Genomic DNA, 19,728 nt, shown 5'->3' on the forward strand with positions numbered 1-19,728 from the left:
TTTCTCCAGCAGCACTTGATATTCTCCTGTCTTCTGTGGATGTCACCGGCACCTTCCAATGTCACCAGTGAGACCCAGGCATGTGTCTCCCTGGGGTACCTCTGTGATGCTCTAAGAAGCAGCCACAGGCAGTATCAGAAGTGCCCAATTTGATAAGCAAGTGCTTAACCCAGGCCTGGACACCGTGGCAGCAAATTCTGAACTTTGTGTCACTGGGAACTGGGCTTCCCAGCCTCACCATGCAGCCTCTATCAGCAGACTGAAATGTAGTTCTAAAGCGGCTGCTTTCAAATCTCTGTATTTCCTGGAAAATGTCAACACTTCTACAGAAATTCCAGTTTTTCCTCCGCTTTTTGTTAAAATAAAGTTACAAAATGGGAACATGGGAAGAGCCTAATTGCCACCGCCAGTAATAGTTCTGCTCCGAGCAGCACGGAGAGCCCACAGCTCTCAGCGCGTTCTGTTGCGGTTGTGACAGTTGTAAGTCTGTCCGTCATCCGCTTTATTTTTAGTGCAGCTCTTGGTTTTATTTCTTAACACAACAGCTTTCACATTAATGCAGAACGAGATCAATTTTACCTATAATCTTGATGGGAAACAACTGCCATTAAGCTATTGAAATAACTCAGCAATCGCTGAACGTTTTATCTTAGCGACAACTTAAGTGCGTTGGCCAATCTCTGAACCTGGATCTTAATGAGAGCTGGGGGAACCTTGGCAGGAGAAGCATGTTGCAGTTGGCAGTGATTGCTTCTCAAGGGCTGTATTTGCACCATTGTGAGAAGGGCTGGCCGACAGGCTCTGTGTCCAGAAGGCGTTGGTCCCCAGAGCTGTATCCATGTCCAAGTCCACACCCCAGCCCCATACAAAGGGAACAGGATCAAGGAGGATGATGTCTGCTGGGAATAGGACTTTGTTGCCCACATGCAGTTTTTTCCCCTGGTTTTATACATCTCAGGGATGATTAGCAGTGAATATCTCTCTGGGTGGTGCTGCTCAACACAGGGCATCTTTGTGGGAAGTAAACAGTTTGCCTGCACAGCCTGCAAGCTGCAATACCTCTCTGGGTACATGAGTTTGGTAATTGTTTGCTGCAGGGGAGCTCAGAGGGCATGGCTTGTTCTGTTCCCCATGAAAGTCAGTGTGATCCCAGGGCTGAGGTTTGTTGTGCTGTCAGGGCTTGGGAGGACTCACCCACGCTGCTCCAAGCTGCGGATATATGAACACACATCATGCAACCATGGATAAGAGCAGGCAAATAGGTGGATTTATGTCTAAATGGAAGCATTCCCTTTGTGCAGAGCTTTTGCAAAGGCTGAACCTATACAGCATGCCGAGCTCCTCCTTGCTGCCACACTGAGCTGCATGGATAAAGAACAGGCTGGAAAATACTGATTTTAATGCACTTAGCACAGAGATGTCTTTCACAAATGTACCTTGTTCTCTTCTGGGGACATTTTCCCCTCTCTCTGTGCTTCCTTCTCAGTGTGTGTGTGCTTATCCATCTCTACAGCACCAGTCTCAGTGGGTTTTTTTGTTTATTTTCCAGCAAAATTCCCCATTACAGCTTGCAGGCATGTGAAGCACCACTTACACCTAAACTCTGGTATACTTCATATCTTACTCCCAGCTGTGTGAAAACATAAATGCCCTTGTCCCATAACAGCGGTCACTGAAAATAGCTCCACGCTCATTATTTGGAGAAGTGACCCATTTTGGAGAGAGCTTTGCCAGAATTACGAGGAGAGGAGGAATTATCAGGAGAGCGGATGCTGCAGGATGTCTCCAGGGGGGTTTGAAAGAGGAAGAGTCCTCAAAACACAAGATGTGGTTAAAATCTGGAGGGCCACAGCTGTATTTTACCCTTAAGCTGCCTGCACCTCCTCCCAAAATAATAAGCAAACAAACAAACAATTTCATATCCATTTTGTTCCTTGTGTTCACGCCACCTACTCTGCTGGCTTCCCATCAGGATTCCTCATTCTGCATCTTGGGATGCCCTCCTGTGCCCCATCCCTCCAGGCGCTGTGCGTGTGCAGGATCAGCCCCTGCACTGCTGCATCACGTCAGCCAGCACCAGGGCTCCAGTAATACGCACTGCAAACTGCCCTCCGGCTCCACTCACTGCAGAGCACCACGCTAATGCCATTGCTTTGGAAGGCTGCAAATTAATGATCCAGCACAGCTGGCATCCTCCCATTACAGGGCCAAACTGGAGGGACAGGAGAGGCCACGTTAAAAGCAGGATGGGGCAGGCGCTTGCCGTTCCACTTCTGTTGCAGTTCCTTAATGAGCGGGATAAAAATGCAAAGTTGAAGCATCATTTGTAGGAGAAACAAAAAGAAAAAGAACAAGAAGGGATTACTTAGTCAATCATCCTGTCTGTTGTGGTTACGCTGCGGTTTAGATTCAGGAAACCACATTGCTGGAGGTATTATTCTGCATCTCGCATCTGACTTGTAAAATCTGCCGGTAAATCTTGACATCAGAATCCAGGCTGAGAAGCTGCTTGTTTTAATCTTGGGATTTCACCGGAACATCTGACTCCTTTGTAAGCAGGGAATTGTGTTCACGTCTGTCCCCTCCACAGGGGTTACAAAGCCTGTAAAAAAAATTGTAGAATAACATGCACTGGTCTTATCATTCAAGTGAAACCTGAGACAAAAGGCAGACTTGGTGCAGCCTGATGCTCTTTCATCATGGTGCAAAGCAGTGGCTCCAAACAAGAGGAGAGGTGATTTCCCTCCATGAGCATTCCCCCTCACCCAGGGGATGCTGCTGGGCTCCTGCCAGACCCTCCTCTCACCTTGGGTTAAATCCCCAGGCAAATATGGTGAACGCACACAGTGGGGTGGAGGGGGGTGGTCTCATTTTCAGATGTCAGTTCAAACTATCCAAAAGCATCCAATGTCCAGAGCATCAGCCAGGTGCTCTCAAATGCTTTCAAGCAGATGCTCAGGAAGTGAAGCCCTCTTTCTGCATGTTCTTTGGTTACCATCATAACATCAGCCCTGTGGTCTTCAAGCAAAATAATCAAAATACATTAATATTACATCTTAAAACTGAGGAAGAAGTGTATAGAAAAGGCCACTACCTTCTGTTTGCCCATCTACTGAGCTAAGTATTTCATAGAATCAATCACAGAATCATAGAATATCCTGAGCTGGAAGGGACCACAGGGATCGTGGAGTGCAACCCCTGCCTCCACACAGGGCCATCCAAACACCAGACCCAATGGCTGAGAGTGTTGTCCAGATGCTTCTGGAACTCTGGCAAGTGTTGTGCCATGATAATGCCCCCTGGAACATCACCTTTAACTTTGCCGTGGGTCCCAGAACATTTACCATTTTTTCCTTAAAATTGCAGATCTTCGTGATGATGAACAATCTTGAGTTTGTCTATTGCTGCAAAAACTTTGGGACAGTCACCAAAGGCAAAGTCAAGAGTGAAACAGAAGAATTTTGGGGGTCTATTTTTGAGCTCGAATAAGATTTTAAGTCTCACTTTCTAAAGCCCTTATATTTTTGACCGTCCAGCTCCCACATAGTACTGCACTGTAACAGTGGGATCTTGCTAGGTTTAACATCTCAAAAGCAATGTACCACCATCATTTGGCTCTCGTGAGCATGGTGGCTGTTTGCACTCAGCAGCAGTCAGGGCAGAAGCATCTGGAAGTCTGAAGCCAGTTAATGCTACAGAGCGCTGGGTCCCAGGGGTGCCAAACCACCGTCCCGTGCAGCCTGACAGCAGGCCTTAGAGCTGAAAAATCCCTCCTGTGTCTGCAGAGAGGCTATTTACTGTCAGTCTCGTGCATAATTGCTGTTGTCGTGTCCTTATCCTTGCAAAAGCGCTGCAAAGGATGTAGAGTTTATTTATGTATTTATATTCATTTCTCATGAATGATTCCTTGGGCTCAAATGAAGCCTATGAGCATGGCCGGGAGCAAGGACAGGGGTAAAAGCACAGTTCAGGGAAAATGCTCGGAGGCATTTGCCAAGGAAATCGTCACTGGCTCCCAGTGCCTCCCTGGCTTAGTTCTTCCTTCAACGCTATCAGCAGAACACCACAGCTCTACAGTTCCCTGAAAGGTGGTTGCAGTGAGGCAGAGGTCGGCCTCTGCTCCCAGGTAACAGTGATAGGATGAGAGGTGATGACCTCAAGTTGCACCAAGAAGGGTTCAGGTTGCATATTAGTAAAAAATTTTCTCAGAAAGAGTGGTGATACAGTGGCATGGGCTGCCCAGGGAGGTGGTGCAGTCACCGTCCCTGGAGGTGTTCAAGGTAAGGGTAGATGTGGCACTGAGGGATGTGGTCAGTGGTGGTGATGGGTTGGCGATGACTAGACGATCTTAGCGGCCTTTCCAACCTTCATGACTCTATGATTTTATGATTGTATTCTGGGGCAAATGATAGGGAAGAGTGGATCCTTGTCCCCGCACAGTGCCTTGGCCAGACTCATGGTCCAGCATCCCGGGCTGCTTCTTGCCATGAGGTTTGTGTTGAAAGAGTGAGATTTGCTTCCTCAAAAGTGTCAGCAAGCGTAAAGAAGACTTCACTGGGATATTAATTTGTCTCTGAAAATATCCTAAATGCAAATAGCAAGCAGGCAGAGTGCCCCTTAATGGGAATGCAGAACTGGGACACTCCACCCGTGCTGCTGGAAAAGGGCTACTGTTGGTGAGCCACGGAGTTCATTTCCATTTTCATTAAGCTAAATGAAATGCAGATAAAAATGGCATTAGAAGAAAATAGGATACAGCGCTTCAAATGTATGAATTTCTGCTCTTCCTCATAATCAGACTGAACTGCACGCAACCTGGAGAGAATTAGGGAGGGAAAATAATTTTTATCACTATTTTCACAAGAAATGAACCTCATAGGGCATTCTTGGCCAGTATTTCTCCTATGCAGGTATTGAAAGGGTGGAGGGACAACCTGAAAGCTGCAGATTCATCTCTTTTTTCTGATTTTAGTCAGAAATTCTTACTTCTTCCTTCTGACTGTGGGTCTAGGGACTTGGGTTGAAGTCTTTATTGACTGAATCTCCTCAAAAACCTCCATTCAAAGCTTTATGGTCTGAGGAGCAGAAGGGCTCCGTGTATTGCAGATATTTGGGCATAAGACAGTTTGAAGAGAGATGTCCCGATCTTGCTGGGGTCACTAGGTGGCACGATGTCCAGGATAAACTTTAACTGGGTTTGGCTGATCCAAGGAAAAAATAAGGGGAGAGGTCTTGGGATTTCCAGAAGTGACACAAATCTGCAGAGATGTTCAATCAGAGGCACAGGGCTGTGGATATGAGGGTAGAGAGGCTGGCAAATCCTAGGAGATGTCAAAACTGGTTGTTCCCAGAGAAATCCGAGGAAATGCAAGAGTGAGTCAATGGACTGAACTCCTCAAGACCTCAGGCACAAGATGGGGAAAAGCAAGGAGCTTCTGGCCAAGAGCAGGAGCCGGCCTGCAGCACCTTGCCCAGACACAGTGGCTTTCAGCTCCACATCCAAATGAGACTGCTGGCTGCAGCTGGGCTGAAAACCAGCATGAACAATAGTATTTGATACCACATTAACAGAGCTCTCTCCAACTCTATGTCATGTCTTCTGCATGAGCAGGTGAGTATTTCGGTACCGACAGCAAAGGCATTTATGCTGCTTCAGGAGGAGAATTATTTTTTCACAAACGACTATCCTTAATAAATATGCATTGCAAAGTCCACTTAGCCTCCCTTGATTCACATCTGGGAGTTTAACTTTGCCATTACTGGGAACCTGACTTGTCAAAATCCCATCTATAATTATAAACCTGCATGGGGAGATGGGACAACGGCAGGAGAAGGAACGAACCTATTAGCAATTCACTGCTCAAATCCAAGCCTGTAAAATGTGTCCTTTTATCCTGTAAAATGGCCGATTTTAAAGGCACACATTATGTAATGACACAAAGCATCATTTCACAGCTGCTGATGAATTCGCACAGCAATACTCACTGACCACACTACTGAAGCCTGATTTTACGCTCCATCCTAGCATAGCCAGGAGCTGAGCCTCCAAAGTCAACACAATTACCTGGGCAATGGCCCTGAACTTCTTCAAGTCTGACTTTTGCTGGAGAGGCAGAGCAAGGTGCTGCAGGAGGAGGAAGGAACAGGGGGAAGAAGGGGCAGGGAGTCCCCGGGGCAGCAGTTTGGTGTAGGCTCAGAGGTAACTTGCATTTCATTTGGGAAGTCTTTTTGTGAGCAAAGATTTGCTGGAAGTTTCTCTACTGAGGGGGAGATTCCTCAACGTTTGCATCACAACAGATGAGACAGCAAGATTAAAACAAGCCGAGCTATAAGGGAAGGAGAAGGATGGGAAGAAAGGGGAAATCTCAGATGTGATGCGTAGGTGCTGGGGTGGGAGGGAGAATGAGCTCGGATACCTGCTCTCAGATACACAGTGACATTATCTACAATGGGATGCACAAGAAGGAGAACCAAGGTTGACAGAGTGCACGCTTTTCCAACTCTGGCAGTGAGTGCTCGCACCACATTTCAGCAGCCATGGGCATTTCTATGGGTTGGGCTCTTGCTGTTTCCTTGGGCTCTTCAGTGAGACATCTTGGGGGCTATTAAATACCTGTCACAAAGGCAGGAGCTCTGCCTCAGGTTGGCAATGTGTACACTCTCCCTCTCTGTTTTTTCTTCTCTGTACTACAGTAATGCCTCAGGTATTGAGTTTAATGTAGAAAATCAATACAGAGCACTATAAGTTCAATGGAGTAGCAAGAGGCGATTACAGAGCTCAGGACACGTAGTGCCTAGGTGTGCCTCCTCTCCCCCCAGAACAGCTATGTCCATAGAAACCTCTAATCTACACCATTGTCCATGTGGACAATTAAATAGTAATTCACAGCTGTATCACAGCTTCAACATCAGCAATGGCAACTGCTGGGAGAATGGCAGGAGGACGAGAGTCTGGATCTATTGCTAGAATAGTGTCCCTGCTCACTAGTGAAGGGAACCTGGTGCAGCAACCGGACACAGAGGGGTATCTCTTATGGCAGGAGGTGGACAACTGTCTCAGCCAGAGCTTTACCCTGGTGCCCTCGCATTGGTGGAGGGAGGAAGGTTGGAGCTGAGATCACAAAGGAGATGTCTCGTGCCCTGCTGGTCAGGTCCCTGCATGTCCATCGTCAAGGAGCTGTTGGTGGTGGCTGGCGGACACCAGAGGTTCTGCTGGATCCAGGCGGCAGTGATGCCCAGGAATAGGACTCCTGAGCTTGGTTCCTCTTGCATGGTTATCTTCCTCCTGGCAAGGAGCCAGGCCAGCGGTGCATCACATCACCTGTCTACTCCTGTAATCAGCCTTTCCACTTCTTGCATGATTAACTGTGAGTAAAGAGACCAACAAGCACATTATCCACCTCAGCTCATGTTCTGACTACCTAAATACTGAGATGATGCAGTGTAGGAGAGAGAACTTGGGTCCTCCTTCTAGAGCAGAGGAGCACATGCTGCTTCCCAGGAGCACAGCTGAGGTCACCAGCCCCTGTCCACAAGTGAAGTGATGTTTCTCTTTGTTTGCTCATTGGGCAGCTGCACTTCTGCATCATGGTCACTGTGCAAACAGCTGAGTGAGCAACATGTGTGGGTACAACCCTGATGGGCTGAGCACCACATCAGCCCATCAGGAGCATGAATTCCTCTTCTCCAGAGGAACAATGCTTCATCAGCAGCCTCTGCCTGGCTCCTGTGCCTCAAGTGTGATGGATTCCCACCCACCTCTGAAGCAAGTACAGTGCCCCAGAGCACTGCCTGGAGCATCATTCAACCTTGTAGAGTCAAGTGCAAAACTCCTCATGCCACAGGCAAATTTATCTGCACTGTGCATTTGGACGAGGAGGATCCAGTAGAAAATCACCAGTGGCTTTGAGATGCCACAGCTTTCCTGAGGAAGTAGCCCGTGTCCCTAGAAAGACCAATTCCCCCAGCAAGGCAGCCCTGCTGGTTTCTGAACATTACACAGCTCTCACCATGCTCTCAACTCTGCAGACCCTGAGAGCCACCATCAGGTCCTCCCTCCCTCCCTGCAGGTCCCAACCCATCCTGTACCTAATGATGGACGTTTGGGTGTGGGAGAGAGTTTTGTGCACCATCCCGAATCCCGTGGCCTGGGCCACCTCTCCCATCACTGGAGGTGTGATGTGGACCTTCCTGCTTGTTCAGCTGGCTCCAGCTCCGCAGAATCAGCCAGCACCTCTGCAGTCTATCCTATCTCCCTCCGTTGAGAGCCCCACACATCAGTGGCTCTGCTCCAATCCTCCCTTTCCTGCCCAGTGATTGTCTGTGAGTGCCCCGTGTGACTGAGCAGTGACTGGTCTGGGAACAGAAGCCAAGTGTAGATTCTGGTCAACAAGGAAGCAGGCCATCCTCATCCCAAAATGCTGCTGCTCCCTGTGTCCTTTGTCATATATGACAATCTCCCAGGTACATTCTGGTTTAGCAAATGCTGCCTGTTGCGTTATCAACATGGTAATGTTGCCGAGGAATTACTGGGGCTTGCACGCTTCCGAACCACACAGGGAAACGAGGTAAGAAATGAATCCTCTGAGTCCAGTCTGAGCAGAGAGGGCAGGACCAGGTCCGGTTCCATCATTCCCTGGTTGGAAACTCTTAGCTTAAAGCATGATGCTCCTTTACATTGATGCCTGCCCCTGAGCATTCCCCCAGAAGTGCTCGATGACTGCTGCAGCTCCAGACATTATATTCCTGCAGGAGTCAGGCTCTGCAGTATGTCTGGGGAGATGATACTGAATTTTGGCCATGGCCCCGAAGGCAGCCTGAGATGCATAGCCATGTGCAGAGCAACACGAAGCCAGTGCTTCCCAAGCATCCCCAAGCTGGAAGACAGCAGCTGCTGAATGCAGCATATGCAGACTCTGCCCGTGATAGAAAGAGGCACTGCAGGAAATGACAAAGCCTATGAGTTTGAGGGAAATTGATTTATCTTCTCATGGTCTGGTGTAAGGAAATCTGTGTCATTATGGGCATCAAACTCTTCTGCCTGCGTTCTTACTCTGGCTTTTGCTGTCTGAGGTCACCTTCCCATTAATCTCTGTCCAAACACAATTTTTTTCCCCATGCAAACACTGAACTTGAGGAACACTGTCTGCTCTGGTGGTTTGAAGAGAGATGAAAAAGTGATGAAAGCAGACGAGGAGTGGCACCCACACGGCTGATCAGTGGTGCCAGGGCTCCTGGCCATCCCTGAGCACAGGAGCACGGGTACATGCCTGCATCCAAAGGCTCTGAGGGAAGCTGGGGGAGGAGGAAAGCACGAGGGACTGCAGATACTGAGCTGTGCTGGCTGAAGGCACTGGTCTGCACAGAGAGTGGCTCAGTCTGCAGCTGGCTGCTCCTGTTAGCATCTCTGAGGCTCACGCTGATTGTTCTGGGGAAGCCTCTGGCCGACAGCTAGCAGGATTTGGCTGTGGTGTAGCAGATCCTGAGAGGCCACAAGCTCCAAAGCAGGAAGGCAAGAGACACAATCTGTGAGAATGCCAGATCAAAGTCAGTACTGGTCTCAAGGTAATTAAAGTCATTAACGACAAATCCAGGATGAACATTTCCATCACCGACCTGGATGAAGGGGTAGAGTCCACCCTCAGCAAGTTTGCTGTTGCTACAAAGCTGGAGGAGTGGGTGATACACCTCAAGGCTGTGCTGCTATTTAACATGACCTGGACAGACAGGAGAGTTGGGCAGGGAGGAATCTGATGAGGTTTAACAAGAGCAAGTGTACAGTCTGGCACCTGGGGAGGAACAAACTCATGCACCAGAACAGGGTGGGGAACAACCTGCTGGAGAGGAGCTCTGCAGAGAAGGACCTGGATGTCCTGAGGTGCATAAAAAAATGCATGGCCAGCAGGGCAAGCGAGGTGATCCTCCCCCTCTACTCTGCCCTGGTAAGGCCACATTTAGACTTCTGTGTCCAGTTCTGGAGAGCAGTTCAGAAAAGACTGGGATCTCCTAGGAGTCCAGCGTAGGGCCACAAGGATGATAAAGGACTGGGAGAATCTCCTGTATGAGGAAAGGCTGAGAGCCCTGGGGCTGTTCAGCCTGGGGAAGACTAAGAGGGGATCTGATAACTGTCTATAAGTATCTAAAGGAAGATGGGAGGCAAATGGACAAGGCCAGGCTCTTCTTGGTGGTGCGTAGCAATAGGACAAGGAGCAATGGTCTAAATGTTGAACACAGGAAGTTCTGTACTAACATGTGGAAGAACTTCTTTACGATCAGGGTGACGGAGCACTGGAACAGGCTGCCCAGAGAGGCTGTAGAGTCTCCTTCTATGGAGATATTCAAGATCCATCTGGACTCTGACCTGTGCGACCTGTTGTAGGGAACTGCTGCAGGGGGTTGGACATGGTGATCTCTTGAGGTCCCTTCCAACCCCTGTGGTTCTGTGATTGATTCTGTGATTCTGCAATCATTAGTACACAACAGCGCTCCTCTCTGAAACACAGACCTCTGGGCTTTTCCGGCTGCATCTGCAGATGGAGCATGAATTGGCACAGCAATTAGAAAGGCATCTGGGAGACGAGCAGAGTGCTGATGAAATGCGGGGAAGCGGAGAAGCAGATCTCGCAGTGTTTCAAGTGTGGTCCTGAGGGGTCACCCTGTAAGGCTGACTCCTTCTCAGGCTGTTTGTGGGGAGGGTTTGTGTTCATCTGTGTGCCAGGAACCCACCACTGTGACAAACGAGGGCTGTCTGTCAGTGCGAAAGGAGTTACAGAAAGAGTGTCATAAACGTGCATCGCACGCCAACCGCTTCCAGCTGCTGGGGCTGAGCGCTCATCGCACAAACAGGCGGCTAAATTTAATTCAGGTCATAGGCACTCCTATATGAACTCCTTTTATTTCCTGCTTTGTCCCTTTTCCTCTGCCGTCACATGGCTACGCAGGTAACTGCAGGCAGACCTCAGCTGCCCTGCCCAAGCTCTGGGCAGCTCCTGGCTGGCATTGCTGCTGTCTGGCTGCCATCAGCTCCCAGCCTGGGCAGAGATGCTGGGGCTTCCTGGCCTCAGAGACGTGCTGGTTGTGCCCACAGCTTCCCCTCAAGCCTATCCTGTGGAAGTGCTGCAGGATTTTGAAGAACACAGCGGCAGCCTCAGGACACGTCAGCAGGGCTGGTGAGTTTGCAACACCCTTACAAGTCCGGCAGTACCTCGTGGTATCATCTGTTCACAGACACAACACATCTTCTCCCAGAACCACCAGCTGAGCTCAAGCATGAAATCAAAAATTGTGTCTGAGAGGGAAGTGGAGTTAAACAAAAATTGCACACAACAGGCAGCAGGATGGAAACCTTTCCAGAAATAACCCTTTAACACCAACTTAAATGCTTTGAAGTGAAGGTTCAGATTTCCTTGAATGTTTGCCGTTTGGCTTTGCATTTTTCAAAGCCTCTTTTTCTCTGTGATGCCCCTCGCTACGCATTATGCTTGCTTCTGCATGCCCCGGGCCACAAATGATTCAAATTATAGAACTCAGCTTTCTGCTTGAGCGACCCGTCCCGTCTGTCTGCTGTTCACTTTGATCACAGTGTCTGACACGTTCTTCCTTGTGATATGGTGGGCGCATTTAAGTGGGTGGAAACCATTCTTCCTCCAACTGCATGCTGCCCTCCGGACAGCGCTTTGGGGACAGAAATGGGATATGGGTCCCAGTGTTGGGCGGTGTCACAGTTTACACAGCAGAACTGTGAGAATAGTGGTGATGTTTTGGTCCTAAAACTCTCTCAGATCTCCAGGTCTACTGGTGGGGCTGCACCACGATGATGTTGAGAAAAAAGGACCTCTCATCTCCCATCTTGTCCTAATGGAGCATCTGACATGATGCAGCTCTGATCAGGTGGGATGCTTGGTCCTCAGACACTGGAATTCACCAGAAGCCCACCTCCCCTGAAAGCAATGAGTCTAATTTTGTTCTCTGCAGAAACAAGTTGGCAGTATGAACTAGATGACTGATCTAACTTCAAAGATAATTTCAGGTTTCTTGATTTAGGAGTTGAAACATCACATCCTTAAGTCCAAGATTCAGTCTTTCTTTGGTGGAGAGGACTGTTCTAGCAATGTTTGTGGAATCTGTTTGCTTACATGAGACCACAGCCCAACCTCTAGAAATCTGACATAGCTTGGCAGACCCCAGTCCTCCCTCTTATCAATGAAGATGCTCTTGTCTGCACTCAGGTGCTCCAGCTAGGTCATGAATGCCTCTGAAGTGATGACTGTTCTTGAGGCCTGTCTGCTTTGGGAGATCTGTTTCTTTAGGGCTGCAACATCCCTTGCATAACACTGGGTAACTCATTGTGCCTGAGCTCAGGACCAATTTCCTGCAACTACTGAGTTCTCCAACTTGGGCTGCTGCATTTCACTGCAGCATTCAGGGGACACCCCGGGGACATAAGCACCAAGTTAAGGTAGTGTCTGTGCTCAGAGCATGGCACTGAACTCAACAGGAGACAATGGAGCCACTTACTTACACCCAACCATGACCACCCTGTTGTGGCTGTGTGCCTCTCCAGCCATGATCCTGGGCCCAAACACAGCCAGCAGGGGTGAGACATTCAAGGGCTGGACTCAGGAGATCTCGAGGCTATTTGCTTCCCTGCCCCCCTATGGGACTGATAGGGGGGAGGGTTGGATCAAAGTCTGGGGAATGAGCAGAAGAACAGCGAATGGAGGGAGCAAGTTTTAAAGGAGAGAAATGCTGCAGTTCTCAAAATAAGGCAGCAGGAGGTAACACATCCCCTCCAGCACCTCTTCAGAGGCCGAGACCAGAGCAGTCCCAGCATGCATCCCAGATAACTTCATTTAATTTAAAATAGCAGAAATAAAGTTCTTGTTGGATAGTTTGTGTTATGGTGGTGGGAGAAGTACCACGACAAGGGATGACAGAAACATATTGCATGGGAACATCATAAAAATATTGGCTAAACTTGCTGAGCCAAACACTGATTTGATTTGTAGCACAAGTGCTATGGGGAGTGGCTAAAGGAACCAGGACGGTTCAGTGTGGAGAAGAGGAGGCTCAGGGGAGATCTTATCTCTCTCTACAACACCCTGAAAGGAGGTTGTGTGAAGTGGAGGTCGGCCTCTGCATCCAGGTAACAGTGACAAGATGGGAGGTGATGGCCCCAAGTTGCACCAGGGGAGGTTCAGGTTGGATATTAGGAAACAGTTCTTCTCAGAGAGAGTGGTGATGCAGTGGCACAGGCTGCCCAGGGAGGTGGTGCAGTCACCATCCCTGGAGGTGTTCAAGATAAGGGTAGATGTGGCACTGAGGGACATGGTCTAGAGTGGTCAGAGGTATGTGTTGATGGTTGGACCAAATGATGTTGGTGGTCTTCCCAGCCTTAACGATTCTATGATTCTATATTCCTGGGCTGTTCTGCACGTAAGCTGCTTTCCAGTTCAAAAGCAAAATGGGTCTTTTATGATCATTTGAAATGGAAAATGGGAGAACAGAATGGCTGAAGATGATGCATTTCACCTCTAAAAAAACGCCAAAATAAACATTGAATAAAAAGAAAGAAGTAATTTCAAACACGAAAAAGTGTCACTTTGAAAATGCCAGAACTGAATGTTGTGAATAATTCAAATGAAGAGTTCAATACTGAGATGAAAAAGTGTTGCCAGATACGCACTCTGCCCTAAAAACAGTGCGACAAACTTAGCCAGCTGGAGTCTTCACAAATTCCCACTCTGGCCAGTGCCCTGAAGCTGGGTTTTGCTGGGGAAAGGCTCTGCCTGAAGCCTGTCAGAGGCACTGGTGGAAACTGAACTTGCAGGAGCCAACACGGGGCTTGCTGAGACACAGAGTACTTCGTGGTAATGACAGTGATGGGGAAATGTGCATCACAGAGAAAAGAAGAAAGCAGGCCATAATTAGATATGCCGAAGTGCAACATCATAATTATAGTGGACTAAGAAGTAAGCAAATGACACACAGTTAGAAAGCAGCCGATCAGATGGATTCTGAGCTGATTATCATAATGTAAATGCCAACAGCAATTTGCTTAAATCAGAGAGGTTTATTTGCAGAGTAGAAACTAGGTTTATCAGTCCTAATCAAAATAAAATCAATGTATATTTCAAAACAGATTAGTGCTGTGAAACAAAGCAGCCATGATTGTTATTCATTATCTTCATCAGCACCAAGAGGGAATCATTTATGTTACTGCTTAATTACATAGATGTTAACAATTAATTAAGTCAACGCGATGATAGCCAGTGATTTGGGAAATGGAGAGAAGATTGTCCCCGATTAACGTGCTTTTGTTTTCTCAGCCCAGCTCGAAGCACAGTGCTGGTGACACTCTCCTTTGGTGACAGCTCATGGAAGCAGGGACACAGGCAGGCTGCTCGAGTCCTCCCTCTCTGCCCCATCTCACAGATGGTCAGGCCCTAGTTCCTGGGGCCTCCTCGACGTCTCCCCAAGCCCTCGCTGCTTCTGTGCTCTTCCAAGGAACTCATTACAGATCCTGGACTAAAAAATCTCCTTTCTGTGAGAAGAACGAGCTGGAAATGGTTGGATCAGGATTCCAGGGGGGTGCAAGAAGCAGAGCATGCCAGACCCAGGCCAGCAGGATGCCTGCAGGTGCTGAGCACAGAGGCGCTGGGTGCGCTGCTCTCTTGGGCTCACCTGGGGCACTCACTCCATCAGCAGTGCCTGGAGATACCGTGGAGCCACTGGGCATTGAGGAGCTGTATTTCCAGACCTATCACTTGTCAATGACGCAAGGCATTCAGCACAGAGAAGTTGGAGCAGGATGCTGATCTAGACCTGTGTCACTGCTTGGCTGCCCAGGACTCCAGCCAACACCACCAGCTGCTCCAGTGCAGGTCAGAAGGAAGAGCCTGCGTACGAGCGTTTGGTTGTTGGGTCCAAACATCAGTCTGATCCTGAGCCACAATTCCCTAGGCATCCCCCAGATCACCAGGCTGGCTCTGACTTCTGAGATGCCCAACATGAGCAGCCTGACCTCCTCCCCAGCACGTAAAACAGCCAGCACCGAGGGCTGAGCCCCACAGCTCAGCTCAGTCTGCGTGGTCAGACAACCCACTGACCTGAGATCTACTTGTTCTTCCAATGGCATAAATACTGATATTGGGATGTTGGTAAGTGATTTTAATGGAAACGCTGCCTAAAAAGTCCTCTTTGGCTCTGGACTGCAAATCGGTCCCATTCCCCGCACCACTGAGCTCTGCTGGTTTGGATTCAACAGGTCCTCAGGATAAGGTATATTGCCAAAGCCTCCAAGAAACTATATTTAACAGAATTTTCCTTCCACTCTGCTCAAGGAAAAGTGGGCCATTTATATTCATTGTGCTTTATAAATGTACCCACCATAACAATCGCTTCTGATTATGGCAGACTTTGTTTTCCATTGAATTTAATACCAAGAGAAAAATGACACATGACACAAATTTAAATAACACTTTGCTCCCCTCCTTTTTCTTTCCTTTCTGAACTGTAATCCACAGTTTATGCTGAAGAATGATATTGTTTCCAATTCCCTTGAATTATATTTTTTTCATTTTTGGAAGAGGAGAAGGGTGCATTAACGAGTTTGCTTTTCAACAGCGCCAAACAGCTGAGATTTTCCTTGGGCTTTCAGATGCTTGACAGCTCGAAGAGACAGACCGAAAATATTTGTAAGGAAAGTTTGACTTTCAGGGGCAGGAAACTGTCTGATTGTCAAGTACGTATTAGAGATTTTACTGGATAAAGTCATATCCAAGCTGCAATAATGGCTTTCAGTCTAACGTTCTCATCTAATCACTGGGAGGAGGGCTGTCTAGGGGGATGGGCCTCACAGGCTGCACGCTGCCGTAACAGAGTCCTTTCTGACTGCAGGTAATTTAAAAGTTAAAGAGAAGGGTGGGGGGGTGAAAGCATTTGGCAAAGCCCAGCTAGTTTCCTGCTACCTAACAAACTGGAGTGTTGCCATTGATTTTACAGAGAGCAAAAATAGAGCACGTTAAACACATCTGAAAGCCACTTTCTTCAGCAAGCTGACGTATTTTATCACTACAAACAGCACACAAATGTTTTCTCTGGATATGAGAAGGATGTTGCTCTCACCCTCTGTTACTTCTCCCTCACTAGCAGGGGTGCAGGCAATCAGTACAATGGGGACCATGGCCAGGAGTCTCACCCATTACGCATGATTTGCTAAGACCGATATTCCTCTCTAGAGGTATCAGGTTGAACCTGGTGTTGCCACAGATGCTATTCCACATGCTGCTGGTGAAATGCATTCACGTTTTCCTACAGCAATCCACTCACCCCAAGGTTTGAATATGGACCAAGCGTCTTGGTGCCTGCAATTTCATACCTTCAGCTCTGTTTTTAGCATCTAACTCAAGGCATCTCAAGAACGCAAAGCACTGCAGTTGCTGAGCTGCAAAGGGAGATGTACTCTGTAATGTCTAGGACTGGGGGTCTAACTTATGGCCAGACCAAACCTGGAAGCCCAAACCCTCTACACTTACAGCTCTGAAATCCGGATTGCTGCTTTTTTTTTTTTTTTTCCAAGGCTCTTTGGCTCATCTATGAAAACTGTAGGTGAAACAACAGAGCAACCTGAGCTGCAAGCACAAGCGCCATTTTCAAGCATTTGGTGAAGCTCTGTTTTGCATTCACGCAGGCGCTTCCTACCAGCTAAGCCTGCAAAGCCCTCATCTGCCAGTGCTCCCATGGCAGCCCCCTGCTCAGAGACAGAACCCACGGCACCAAAATCCCATCCCAGTTTCTCAACAGATGGCAATGGCACAAGGTCTCTGCGCAGCACACACACACACGCTACCAGCCTGCTGCATGGCCGCGGACAGGGGCAGCTTTAAGTCCTTTGGCTGTCAGAATTAATCAAGCATTAAAGCCAGTGATGAGCAGATTTTGCTGATTTAATGAATAATTCCAGCTCGTTTGGTCCATCTAATTCAAACTATTAGAAATGAATCTGAACTGACTACAGTCTGTCCCCGCTTATCTTTGTCAATAGCTTTAGATATAGGTCAATGCAGGTAATCAGTTTTCAAGGGATTCTTAAATATGACTGTAGTTACTATTTGAACAGACTTTCTTCTGTCTGTAAGCATCCTTTCCCTCAATGTTGCTATTAGTTTTTGGCATTTTTTCCCTTGCAAAATCAAATGTTTCCTTTTATTCTCATAATGAATATGATTCCTTCTATCTCCTAATTGAACCTCTAATTAAGTGCATAAGAACTACGCCTTGTTAGGGCTCTTCTCTCACTGAAATAGTGACAGAGGGGAACGAGCTCTGTGAATTCTCACTGTGCTTAAGACAACCCTGTAAGTGATCATGATTAATGTAGTTATTTCTTGATAGTGAGAAAATGATGGACAAAGGAATTGAACGGAATCCAAGGAATATTCTTTTGTACCAGAAATGCTGCATACTCATTTTTTCTGTTCAGGCTAAAGGGAATTTATAGGCAGAGGCATGCTGCTTAGTTTATCAGATAAAAGATATTTAGATCTCATCAATCTTACCCGCTGCAGAAGAGAAAAATGATTATTTCTGACAAATTAATGACATTTGACAGTTTTTATACAGGTAAAACAGGTCTCAGAATACCTACATAAGCATTGAAGATGCAGCCGGGACCACAGTTTCAGAAACTTTGGGCTTCACAGAGGGCTCTGTATACCATGTGACCCATACACAAATACCCGACAGTGACCCATGGTTCAGCGTGTAGCAAATTGAGGACCACCTGCCCAGATATCACAACTTCTCACTGAGCTGCCCCTACAGAAAACACAAAGTAGGAACTTCTGCTCCCTAATTTCCCACTCCCACCACTTAAGAAGGAACAGAAGTCAAGCAAAGAGCCAGCAGGTCCTGGGAAACATTATCCATTGTATTCTCTCCTGACATAAAACATAGCTGTTTCATGGAGATCAGAATGTATTTGGCGTGTTCAGGTAGGTCATGGGACATACCAGCAAGTGGTGGACTGAAGACTAAGTCTCTTGGGAATGCTTGTACACTTGCAGGCAAAGATTATGTGTGACGAAGAACAGGTACCTCGGTACAACTTTAGCAGTAATGGAGAAACTGGCATGTTTGTAATTATAAGAAATTAGCTGCATCGCACATGGTCCTTGCCTTCTCAGAAACTCAGGAGCTGCACTTGTCCCACAAGACAAATCATATGTATCTCCCTTGGATTTGAAGTATGAAGAAGATTGAAGAGCTCATTAGTCTTATACAGTATCACATAGACTGGTAATCGGGGCTCATCCATCCCCATCAGTGTGACTGATCTTAAGGGCATGCCAAAGCCAAGTCCTGCAAAATTCTTGACCTGCCCGCAGGCAGCTGCCTCCAAGTAACTGTGGAAGCTGCAGACTGCCCAGCAGGGGAAGCAGCTCATCCCCATTCACATGCCCTCTCCATGCCTCTCTGCCATGGGCTTGGGGCACATCTGGACATGCAGGTTTCAAGCAGAGGAGGTTCTGCAGCAGTGATCCTGCAGCTTCCTCCATCTCATGCTAGTCCTGTAACATCCCAGCTTCTCTCCCTCACACTGGTAAGTGCAGACAAACTTGAAGCAAAGCCAGACCACAGATGGATTCAGAGCAAGGCAACAAAAAAGGTCCTGAAATAATGCACATTTTAGAAACCAGGGGGGTTGTGCAAGGAGCAATACCAATAAGCATGGATATGATATACTCAGGATACATGAGGATGACCTCAGATTCCAATTTTATAAACAGTGATGGAGGAGAGCTCTGTCTGAGGGCTGCAGGAATTTGGACTGGGATTTCTATGGCCGTGTTTTGGAAGCAATAGAATTTAGTGGTTTTGGAAAGGTATGAAGAGCCCAGAGTCTTGTGATAATCAAATAGCGTATCCGTGAGCTCAGAGAAGAGATGAATAACTGTCTGTATGGATTTGTCAAGAACAAATATGTCAAGCCAATCTAATTTTCATTTATGACAGTGCAAAAAGCCTTGTGGACAGAGAAGAAAGAGCCAATGCCATAGATCTTGATTTTAGAAAGGTTTTTGACACTGGCTCCCATGACACTTCCATGAGATAGAAAAATACCATCTAGATGAATATATTATTGGGTAATTTCAAAACTGGTTAGAAAATTATAGATGGAGCAATCATTGACAGATTACTGTCAAAATGGGAAACTTACTGCGCGGACTAAGCTTTCAGTACTTTCAGTACTTGCATTAATGGTCTGCTCCACGTTGCTTGTCTTTTGGGCTCTGCATACATAAGTTTAATGAACAGCCAGTCATCTTGTCCCTACATAAAACACAGCATTGCTTAAAATGATTCATCCTCTATATAGCAGCAGCAAATTTAGCCTTCAACATACTGGGGTCCCTAGTATTCTGCTTTGGTCTGCCCATCTATACTCTGAACCAAATTTCTTCCTAAAATTTCAAGTCATGTGCTATAGGCTTGACACCTTGACATCAGCAAGAACCATATCATTCCTTTCCAGTGTTTGTACTGTGCCAAATGCATGAGGTCAAAGCACTGCTGACCTGAAAGAACCACTGTTCGTGGTCTAACAAAAGGGATGCATCCTCCAGTGCCAGGAAAGATAAGAAGTGGCAAGGGAAATGAAAGAAGGAGTGGAAAACCAGATGCAAAGAAATATAACTGAATAGTCTGAGATGGAAAGGGAAGGGAAGG

At 47.4% G+C, this 19,728-nt stretch overlaps 1 long non-coding RNA gene across 1 annotated transcript; it reads right to left on the reverse strand.

Annotated features, from left to right (window-relative positions):
• On the reverse strand, nt 1,390–3,235 carry LOC110408282. The gene is made up of 3 exons (XR_002444270.1): nt 3,095–3,235; nt 2,807–3,018; nt 1,390–2,602 (listed from the first exon to the last, which is right to left on the reverse strand). It is a non-coding gene; the product is annotated as an uncharacterized LOC110408282 (long non-coding RNA).

This window comes from Numida meleagris, chromosome 19 (assembly GCF_002078875.1).
Source record: "Numida meleagris isolate 19003 breed g44 Domestic line chromosome 19, NumMel1.0, whole genome shotgun sequence".
In the NCBI taxonomy this organism is placed as follows: Eukaryota; Metazoa; Chordata; class Aves; order Galliformes; family Numididae; genus Numida; species Numida meleagris.